The sequence below is a fragment of the Hipposideros armiger genome, unplaced genomic scaffold (genome assembly GCF_001890085.2).
Source record: "Hipposideros armiger isolate ML-2016 unplaced genomic scaffold, ASM189008v1 scaffold_628, whole genome shotgun sequence".
NCBI classification, from domain to species: domain Eukaryota; kingdom Metazoa; phylum Chordata; class Mammalia; order Chiroptera; family Hipposideridae; genus Hipposideros; species Hipposideros armiger.
The window spans coordinates 846,140-855,243 of record NW_017731978.1 but is presented as its reverse complement, the minus strand read 5'-3'; the positions used below and the strand labels follow the sequence as shown (position 1 = coordinate 855,243).

At 53.9% G+C, this 9,104-nt stretch overlaps 1 protein-coding gene across 2 annotated transcripts in view; it reads right to left on the bottom strand.

Moving 5' to 3' along the window:
* Nucleotides 1-4,437, bottom strand: part of SIN3A (SIN3 transcription regulator family member A) — a 63,356-nt gene extending 58,919 nt beyond the window's left edge. The window contains exon 1 of one of the 2 annotated variants that reach the window (XM_019625435.1): nucleotides 4,413-4,437. The gene's annotated coding sequence lies outside the window, so the exon portion shown is untranslated. Of the gene's footprint in view, nucleotides 1-137; nucleotides 410-4,412 lie in introns of those variants that run through there. The other variant, XM_019625434.1, reaches the window with a different exon arrangement.
* Between the last annotated feature and the right edge of the window lie 4,667 nt (nucleotides 4,438-9,104).

Sequence of the window (9,104 nt, the reverse complement as noted above, 5' to 3'; positions counted from 1 at the left end):
CATAGCCACACACCTCCCGCCCGGCGGCTCTACGGGAAGCCGAGGTCAGCCCCCCCCTCGTAAAAATACACACCCTCGAGTCCCGCGTTACTCGCCTCCAGGCTCCCCGCCCCGACCCCGGCCCAGCGTGCTCTCACCGCAAAGCTGCTTCAGCCGCTCCTTACTGCGTGTCCCTCTCGGCGTGAGCCTCAGGCTCAGCAGGGAGGCCCCGAGAACGGCGCGGAGCATAGGCCCGCCGAAGCGGACTGGCAGCCTCCTCTCAGCTAAAGAAGCGGTCACAGGCTTCGGTGCCCAGACTGGGAAGGAGGGAGGGAGGGAGGGAAACTCCGAGGGGGGAAGGGGAGGGGGGGAAGATGGAGAAACCGTCTCCGCCGCCTCTACCGCCGCGGCCGCTTCTCTGTTACCCGGGAAATCCCGCCCACTCCGCCGGCCCGCCCCGCAGAGGAAAGACTCAACTTCGCTCCGCCACAGGCTACATTATCCGCCTGTCAAAGGCCTAGCCAATCGCTTGCCTTGCCGGCCGACTGCCCGCCCCTTCCCCTCCGCTGGATGGGGAGGGGTAGCCGCTCACCTTCTCCACGCCCCTATTGGCGGGGAGCGTCCCTAACTCAACCCCGCCTATTGGAGACGAATTGCTGAATCCCACCCCCAAGCCGCAATACTATTGGAGGAAGGAGGGAAGTTCTTCACATCTCATTGGAGGACTCCACATATCCCGCCCCGTACCGTCTCAGCTACAGGCCCAGCAAGTCAGCTCCCGCCCTCGCCGGTCATCGTATTGGAAGGCTACGCCGGCTCTCCCGCTGCCCTAGGAAGGTAAGTAACCGATGTGGGGTAAAATGTCGGTAAGAGAGACAAGGCTCCTCCTACCACACTGCCGGGCCGGGCCCCGCCCCCAGCCATCAGATTGGATATCTTGCGCCCGGTAGAAGCCTCCATTGGGCACGACGCCCGTCTAAAAGGGGCTGACTCCGCCCTGCGCGAGGAGGCTGAACCTCAGCAGTCCTTTTGTGGAATGTTTACACTAGAGATTGAGAGCAGAGTTCCAGGGCCTGAAACAGGAGGTGCTGCAGCGCTCAGCAGCCAAGATCCGGTCCCTGGGATTTGAAGGGAAAAGGTAGCAGCATTACCACCCTGGATGACCCCCTTACAGAAAAAGAAAAGAACCTCATTCTTCCTATCTGTTCTCTCTTTCAATTTACATTTCCGCACGCTGCCTCCTCGTAAACACATATCCAGAGGAGTCGACAACGCCTATCAGTAAGTAGCGTGCAGAATTAAGGACTGGCGACCAAAGCCGAGAAATACCCCCCAGGGGTTGCCAACCTGCTGCACACTTCTAACACAGACATTCCCTAAACCTGAATAAGCAGTCTTAAAAGGGCGGAGATAACCAAAATGCAGGCAGGGCCCTAACAGCCACCGCCCTGGCAAGCCTCCGGAAGGCGGAGCGTGAAGCTTAAGGCACTTGCGATCTCCAGGGAGGCATCCTCAGACTCGAAGAACTGAGGAAGGAGACCAAACAGGCCATGGCATACATAAACCTTCACCCCACACTTCAGAGAAAGGATAAAAATTCCAGAGTTGGGGACAAAAGATAGTAAGGACTGTTCACCTCCTCCTTAGCCAACGAGTGCTAATGGTGGAACATAGACCCTCTTGTGTAGATTATAGTGCCTCGAACACACAAAGTGGTTGCAGTGCTTAAGTTGCTTTTATTTACTAAATTTTATTTACTAAAATAAAATTATTAAATTTTATTATTTAATAATAATAATTTTATTATTAAATAGGGCGAACTGACCCTGTCCTTGCTTTGGAGGGCGCTCACAGAGCGCCAGGAAAGGAGGGGGCGGGACTAGGGTTTTCCCGCTCTCCAGAAAAATGGCCCAGTCCACAAGTGGCAGGCCCCAGGGAACCTCGGTCCTATCTTGTCCTCCCTACGCAATCCAGCGGAGACGGCAGAAGCGAGCGTTGGCAACAGGTGGACCTGACTCCAAGGGTAGCTTCCAGCCACAAGGACAAGGCAACTTACTGTGAACCCCACGAGCAACCGACAAATGGGAGCAGCCTTGCCAGGAGCCAAGCCCTGCCCCAGGACAGAGCTCTAAAAATAAGTAACACCGACTAAAGCGAACCCCGGGCCAAACCCCTCAGAGATTTCGAAGGAGCGGCACTGCTGCAGAACTGACCGGGGTCTACCTTTAACTCTGGGTCGTCTCTACTCCCTGGACTGGGTGCAGCTCTGCGCTCTCACCTGATATCAAGAACCACTACGAACCCAAGCAGGATTCGGCCACCGTGCCCCCCACCCCTCCAACTTCTCTGTCAACAAGGGATGAGCTGCCCTGGATCCAGCATAAGGCATCCAGGCCAATCCTAGATTGCTTAGTTTTAGATAAACCCAACTAAGTACAGCGGCTGCCTTGCGCTGATAAGAAACCACACTGCCAGCGTCCGTAGCGTTCTCAAGCTTGAGCTCAGGGCGATCTTTGGGAAGTCAAGGAGCGCGGGAACAGCCAGGCCGCAGAGTCACAACTTTAGTACTTGGCCCGGAAGGGCAGATAGCACCCTCTGCAGAACCCAAAGCGCTAAGTCCCTATATCCACTCCACACCCTAAACCCTTAACTCCATCGCAAAGGCTACCAGATCTCGAGCCTTGAAGGATCATTGTGTTGTTATTCTCGGCTCTCTCCGCCAAACCTTGCCAAAGGCTTCAAGCTCGGTACTTCCGGGCGGGAGGATAGTTCGAAGAAGCAAGGCGGTCCTCACACATGTGCCTACCGCGCACGCAACCTGGGGAGGGGTCGGGAGGCAGGGGTGGACTTTCCCCCTCCAAGATCACTACGCCGGAGGCGAGACAACACATCCCACCAATCAGAAGTAGGGGCGGGACCTTGCTCCTCGCATAAGCCGCAGGAATCCTCCCTCCGCTCTTCACGGAAAAAAATCCTAGCAACTTAAACTCCAGCCCGGCCTCCGATAGGCGGAGCTCGGGAGAATGTCATCCAATCGATAACCGAGAAGGATAAGAGGGATTCTCGCCCAGCCAGTGAAAGACAAGAGAAGGCGGGCCCTCTAAACGAGTCCGAGGTGGGTGGAAGACAGGAAGAGCTCCGCCCCACAGCTCTCCTCGGCGCCAGTAGTACAAGCAGTGGTCCGAATAAGTAGTAAACAGCATAGGACAAGGAGTGGAGGCTGAAGGGGCCGGGCGCTCTGTGGGCCCAGGTCCCCGTTCCACCTCTCCTGGAGTCGTTCCGACCGACCGCAGCGGTTCCCTCCGGAGCCCCGCCTCCCAGCCCGCGGCCGCCATCCCATGTGACAGGCGCGCCCCTCCCCTCCCGCTGATGCATTTCCTTTTCCCGAGTCCGAGCGTGGAGACTGTTTTCCCAGTTTCCGACCTTCACTGCCCCTTTCAGGCCACCCTCTCGTAGTGCGCTCACACGCCCACGACCCGGCCCCCTCCGCCACCGCCTAGGGGTGGGCGGGGAAGGAGGCCGCTCCTTGTTTGCGGGATCAGCTGTAGCAAGGGTCGAAGCCGCCAAGTTCCTAGAGCTTTTCCACACCCCCGGGCCGAGTTCCGCGCGGGCTCGCGGCCTGGCTGGTTCCGGGGCCGAATGCCGGCTCTACCGCCACGGCCCACGAGTTCGGAACGCCTCGACAGACGCCGAGGGGCTCTTTCCGGTGGCCTCCCAGCCCCCGGCCGCCGCTCCTGCCAGGCCTGCGTTTTCCCCGCCCCCAGAGTCCATAACAACCGCGGGCCCGCGGTGCCCGCGCCTCCCAGGAGCGCGCCCACCGCCCCTTCCGACAAGTTTGCGGACAGAAACCAAACCCTCGGGGCGGCTGCCGCACTCGCCCGGCGTGGTTAGCGAAGAAAGCTGCGGGCCTCGGCTCGCTTGCGAACTCCAGCTTTTGACCCACTCCGTTTCGGAGGGCTCAGGCCGCTGCCCCCTGCCGAGCCCGCGCGCCGCAGCCCGGGCCCGGTTCCAGTCGGTGTGCGGAATCTTTTTTTTTCCTTCACAATAATTTTTTTAAGGCATTTCAGGAGCATGGGAGAGCCTCTCTTGCCCGTCCCCTTACCCAGTCCGCCACCACAACCTACCGAAACCGACTGCTCGGTGAAATAAACTAAGCAGCACGGCCAGCGTACTGGCTACCCCGGGCCGGGCCGACCCCCTCCCCACGGAGCCCTCTCGAGGCTGGGAAACACACACTGGCGAGCGGGCGGCGCCAAGAGCTCTCCTTCCTGGCCTGCCCCTTGCCTTCCTCGGACTCCGAGCCTGCCCAATCTCCGTCTCTGGGCCCGCGGCGCCCGCACTGTGTTGGACCGGCCAAAGCGACCGGCCGGCGAACTAGCCCCCCAAACGCCCGAGATTGGGGAGACCAAATTAAAAGCAGCTGTTAAACATACCTTGCGAGCTAGGCGAGGAGTCCTGAATGGGGGGAACGCCCCCCACGGACCATTGGCTCCCAAGTGCTCGCGTCAGTTACCATCGGCCCGCCTCCTCCCCTCGCCCCACCTCTTTCCTTCATTGAACTCCCCCTCCCTCCAAAAAAATATATAGATAATTAGCCGCGCGTGGGAGGCGCACCTGTGGCAGAGGACCCTCTCTCTCCGGCACCGCTGCCTCGAGTTTCTTGAGGCTCTTGGACTGGAGGGAGACCTTGTAGGACGTGATCCACAAGGGGAACTGGGAGGAGCCAGCGAGGCTACCCCGTCCCCCATTTCCTACACACACACACACACACACACACACACACGCACACACACACACCACCACCCCATTTGGAAGTGGGGATAGGGGGAGGCTATAGGGACACCCTAGCGACTGGCCAGAATCTCTCAACTCCCCTGGCTGTGTGACCTAGCTGGGTATGACCCATTCTGTTAGGCGCCTGCCTTAAAAATGAACTGTGTAAGCGGTAAGTCCTGCATTAAGGGCAACAGGCACTTGTCTGAACACCTATCGTGGGTGAGGTAGACACATTCATATCGCACCCGCTGCTGGGTGAGATTACAGAGACTGGATAGGATGCTCACACTACCTTACAAGGGCTCCAGACCTAGCTGAGATGATACAGAAAGAGCTAAAGCAGGGCAGAAATGTTATGTCTAAATAGATATTCATAGGAGCTCAGAGCAGGGAGATTCTTTCTAGCTGAAGAAAACTGGGAAAGTCTCATGGAGGAGGTGGCACTCAAGTTGGGCCTTAATGATTTCATCAGGCAGAAACGGAAAGGCAAGTCACTTTCAACAACTGGCACCAAGGAGTAAATTCAAGCCATTGTTAAAGGCCTTCCAGTGTGGCTGTAGTCATGGAAGTCAGGGTTGGAAAGATGGAACCAAACAGCAGACTTCAATACCTGGTTAAAATTCTTGGTCTTGCAGAGTAGAATGTGCAAGCAGCATGGTCATATGACCACAGGCTCAGAACTGTGGTGTAAGATGCTCAACAACCCAGCAGCTGAGGGTGCGTTGAGTGAGGGGTACCTACAGGCAGCAAAGTGAGGCACAAAGGCTGTTTGATACTGGGTTTGGAGACTGCAGAGGTACATCTGGTAGGAGAGGTAGGTAGGGGGAGCCAAGAGGTTTCTTTTCTCTCTCCCTGCCACCCAATCCAGGAATTCTTCAGCAGCCCGCAAATCAAAGCTCTGATTCAGATTCTTCCTTGAATCTTTTGCAGTGTTGGTCTTAATTTCCAAAAGGAGTTTCTAGGGGGCAAAGGCTACCCCACAAGCCTGTACTCAACAGAGCTGAGCCTGAGGCCAGGATACACAATGAGTGAAGAAAAGACCTGTTGATTGAAGCACCCAGGAAAGGAAGTGTAGATGAGATGCTGTGTGCAGAATGTGAGAGCCTTAGAGTCCTGTGGTCAGAATGGGGGCCTGCTGCCAGTTAAGACTGTCCCAACATTTCAGGTAAAATGTAATATGAACTTGACCAGGGCAGGCAATGGGTAAGCAAGAATAAAAATGGAAAGGTGTTTGAGAGACTCAAGGGGACTGGGTGACTGCTTCAGTGTGGGTAATGGAGGGAAAGGGGTCAGTGGCCTGGTGTGTGAAGAGGGAGAAGAGCTTGAGGCTACTGGCTAGGTAATCTGGGTTCTAGATTTAGCATGGCCAGTAACTAGTGGCATATCCTTCAGCAAGTCCCTACCTCCCTCTGGGCCTGTTTCCCCAACCCGGAAAATGGGGTGGAAAATGGAGTTTTAAGACAGGCTCTAAGTACCCTTCCCTCACTCAGAGTTCATGGGGCTGGGAGGTTGTATAGGGAGGAAAGCTTGACACTAAGAGAGAGGGAAGGTGAGAAAAATTACTGATTTGGGAAGAGCACTGGGTCACACAGTGGGGACTAAAATTTGGGTGGTAGCTTGGTCAAATCATTGAGGGTAAGGGTATAGAGGGGGAAAGCCAAGACATAAGGACTGTGTATTCAGTGGGAGTCCCAGCACTTGGCAGGGCCATGGAGGCTGAGGTTCATTCTCAGACTGAGGGCTCCACAGGGTGAGAACCAAGTTTGACTAATATCAGAACAGAGATCCCCCTGATATCTGGAGCCCCATCTCAGATTCCTGCTCTATTTCCCAAGAAGCTGTGACCTAGATGAAGGCCTAGCAGATACTGTGTGAATGTGAAATGAGGCAGAGTGGTAGAGCAGAAAGAACATTAGAAGTTGAGTCCCATGGTTCCCACTTAGTCTCTTACCTGTGGATCACCCTCCTTTGCTGTACCAGAGGATAACGCGGCAATTCTTCTCCCATTATGAAATTCAAATGTAATGCTATTTAACACACCTGGTGAGGTTCTGAGCTTCTGTGGAGGCCAAAGGCCCGAGCACTTAACTGTCAGCCTGGACAGCATGTGGTATACTGTAGATGAAGTTAACTTATAGAGTATTTACAACTAGACTAGTTAACCCCACTTAGAACCAGATTTCGCTGACATTCCCTACCTTCTATGTGCACCACCCTCGTGGAAGCCGCTTCCAGAAACCCCAATTGTGTACCTCTAGGACAACAACTAATTCACCTCGGAGCCCCCAATGCCCACAGCACTCAGGCACAGGAGGCCCCTTGGAAAGGGGACAGCAATTGTTTCTGACTCAGTACACTGATGCCTACATAGCAAACACAGTGAGGACCAGACTCTGGGCAAGCATTTAATTTGGCGACATCAGCTCTCCAGCTGCACCGAAGTTTGCATCTACCTCACCTATCCCCTACACTGTCAGTGAGGACAAACCAGTGGGTGGATGTGGGTGAAGGCTTTTCTTGGAGAAGTCACACTGAGAAGCCAGGTTCTGAGTCCCAGGAGGCCTCCTTTGTGTGAGTTAGGGATTACTATCCTATTTGTAAATTAGCAAACTGAGGGTCAGAGTAGTAGAGTGACTTGCCCAAATCAAATAGCCAAGTCTGTCTGGTCCCAAAGCCTGAGCTTTACCCATTCCCCCATATGCTGTCTGTACACACTAGGGCCCATGATCAGGTTGGGTCTTCTGGAGGAAAACAGCCTCCCCTCTTGCTCCACCCACCTGGCCTCCCGAACTCCAAGAGCAGTTTGTCCCCAGATCATGCTAAATGATTTCTGGCCCTTCCAAAAATATTATCCTTAAAGAAGCAAGATTTGTCTTCCAAGAACATACACTGTGTCTTCGGCTCACATATACTCAAAACAGTCACACCTTCGACACCATGTCTCACAGGTATCACACATTCCTTCACAGAAAGGACTCAGTTCTTTAGGGTGCTTATAGTAGGTGGTGACTGAGACATTTAGGGCCTGCACATCAGTGATTGTCAAAAAGATGTCACTGCCAGTGCCCTGCTGACAGAACCTCTGCCAACTATAGACTATTGCCAGTTTGGGAATATCCAGGTGAGGGGCATGAAGCTTGGTCCCCACCCCCAACCCAAAGCATCCTGTAGGTTCAAGAGAAAAAGCTCAAGCTATTGGTCAGAATCCCAGCTTAGCCACTTCCTAGATGGATGTCTTTGGCAAGTCATTTATCTTTTCAATTTCCTTACCTGTAAACTAAGAATAAGAATACCTACAGCAGTGGGCTGTTGGGAGATTAAAGTATGCCTGGCATTTAGTCAAGTTCTCAGACCTTTTTCTCCTTAATCTTGTGGTTGGGCCACTGAAATGCAAGGTCCCTCCCTGGTGCTGCAGTCTGAGGAGCCAGGACGGGCATAAGGACCCACTGCGTGGAAGAAACTCCATTTCTCAGGCAACCAGTGGACTTAGGTTGTACATAGTCCATGCTTGTGGTTTCTGGGTGGCTTTGGAGGCTGGCAATCTTGTAGTGGGTTTGAAGATTGCTACTCACTGCCTTGAAATGTCTTCCCCTCACTGAGTATTAACTTACCCCTCTGGACCACGTCTAGCCCAAATCTAGAAAACAGATAAAACAGTATGTTCCCCAGTTTACCTGACTTGTTTTCAAAGTGTTTCCTTTTGTGTATCAGCTGTTTTTTGGTGATTTTATTGTAAAGCACCAGGTTCTTTTGTTCCAATGAAATAGTAATCAGAGGCCTGATATGTAAGAGAGAAAAGGGGGCCTTGCTTCGGTTGGAGACAGCCCCTGCTGCTTGCTGCCTCTTCCTTCACCTCCCATGTGTGCCTCCTCAGACAATCCTGCCCCGAAAGGACCACTAGTGGACCTAGTTCCCAATCCCATTCATTCATCCCAGCCACTCCCCGCTCACCAGACTGTGAGAACACAGCCTGGCCTTGTCCTTGGTTACCTCTATTAATCAAAATCTTTTACTCGCTTTTCTTCCTCCATCCCCCCCTAAATGTTGCTGACTCCCAAGGGTTTCTTCTCTTCTTGCCCTCCTCATTCTTCTCTGCTCTCACCCACTTCCAAGGATCCTAGCTTCTATCAAAATTAAGTCTCCAATTGACATCTTCCAGCGTAGTATCAGCCTTGAACATCAGACTCCATACCTCCACTGGCTGTTGGCCACCGAATAGGAATTAAAGGTCAAGGAAGTAAAACAGAGACCCCACAGAATGAAGTGGCTGACATGGGCTCAGCTGTACATCTGGCCAGTCATGAAATTTGGACATTAGCTTAGGGAAGTTGCCAGATTCTGATGGGGCC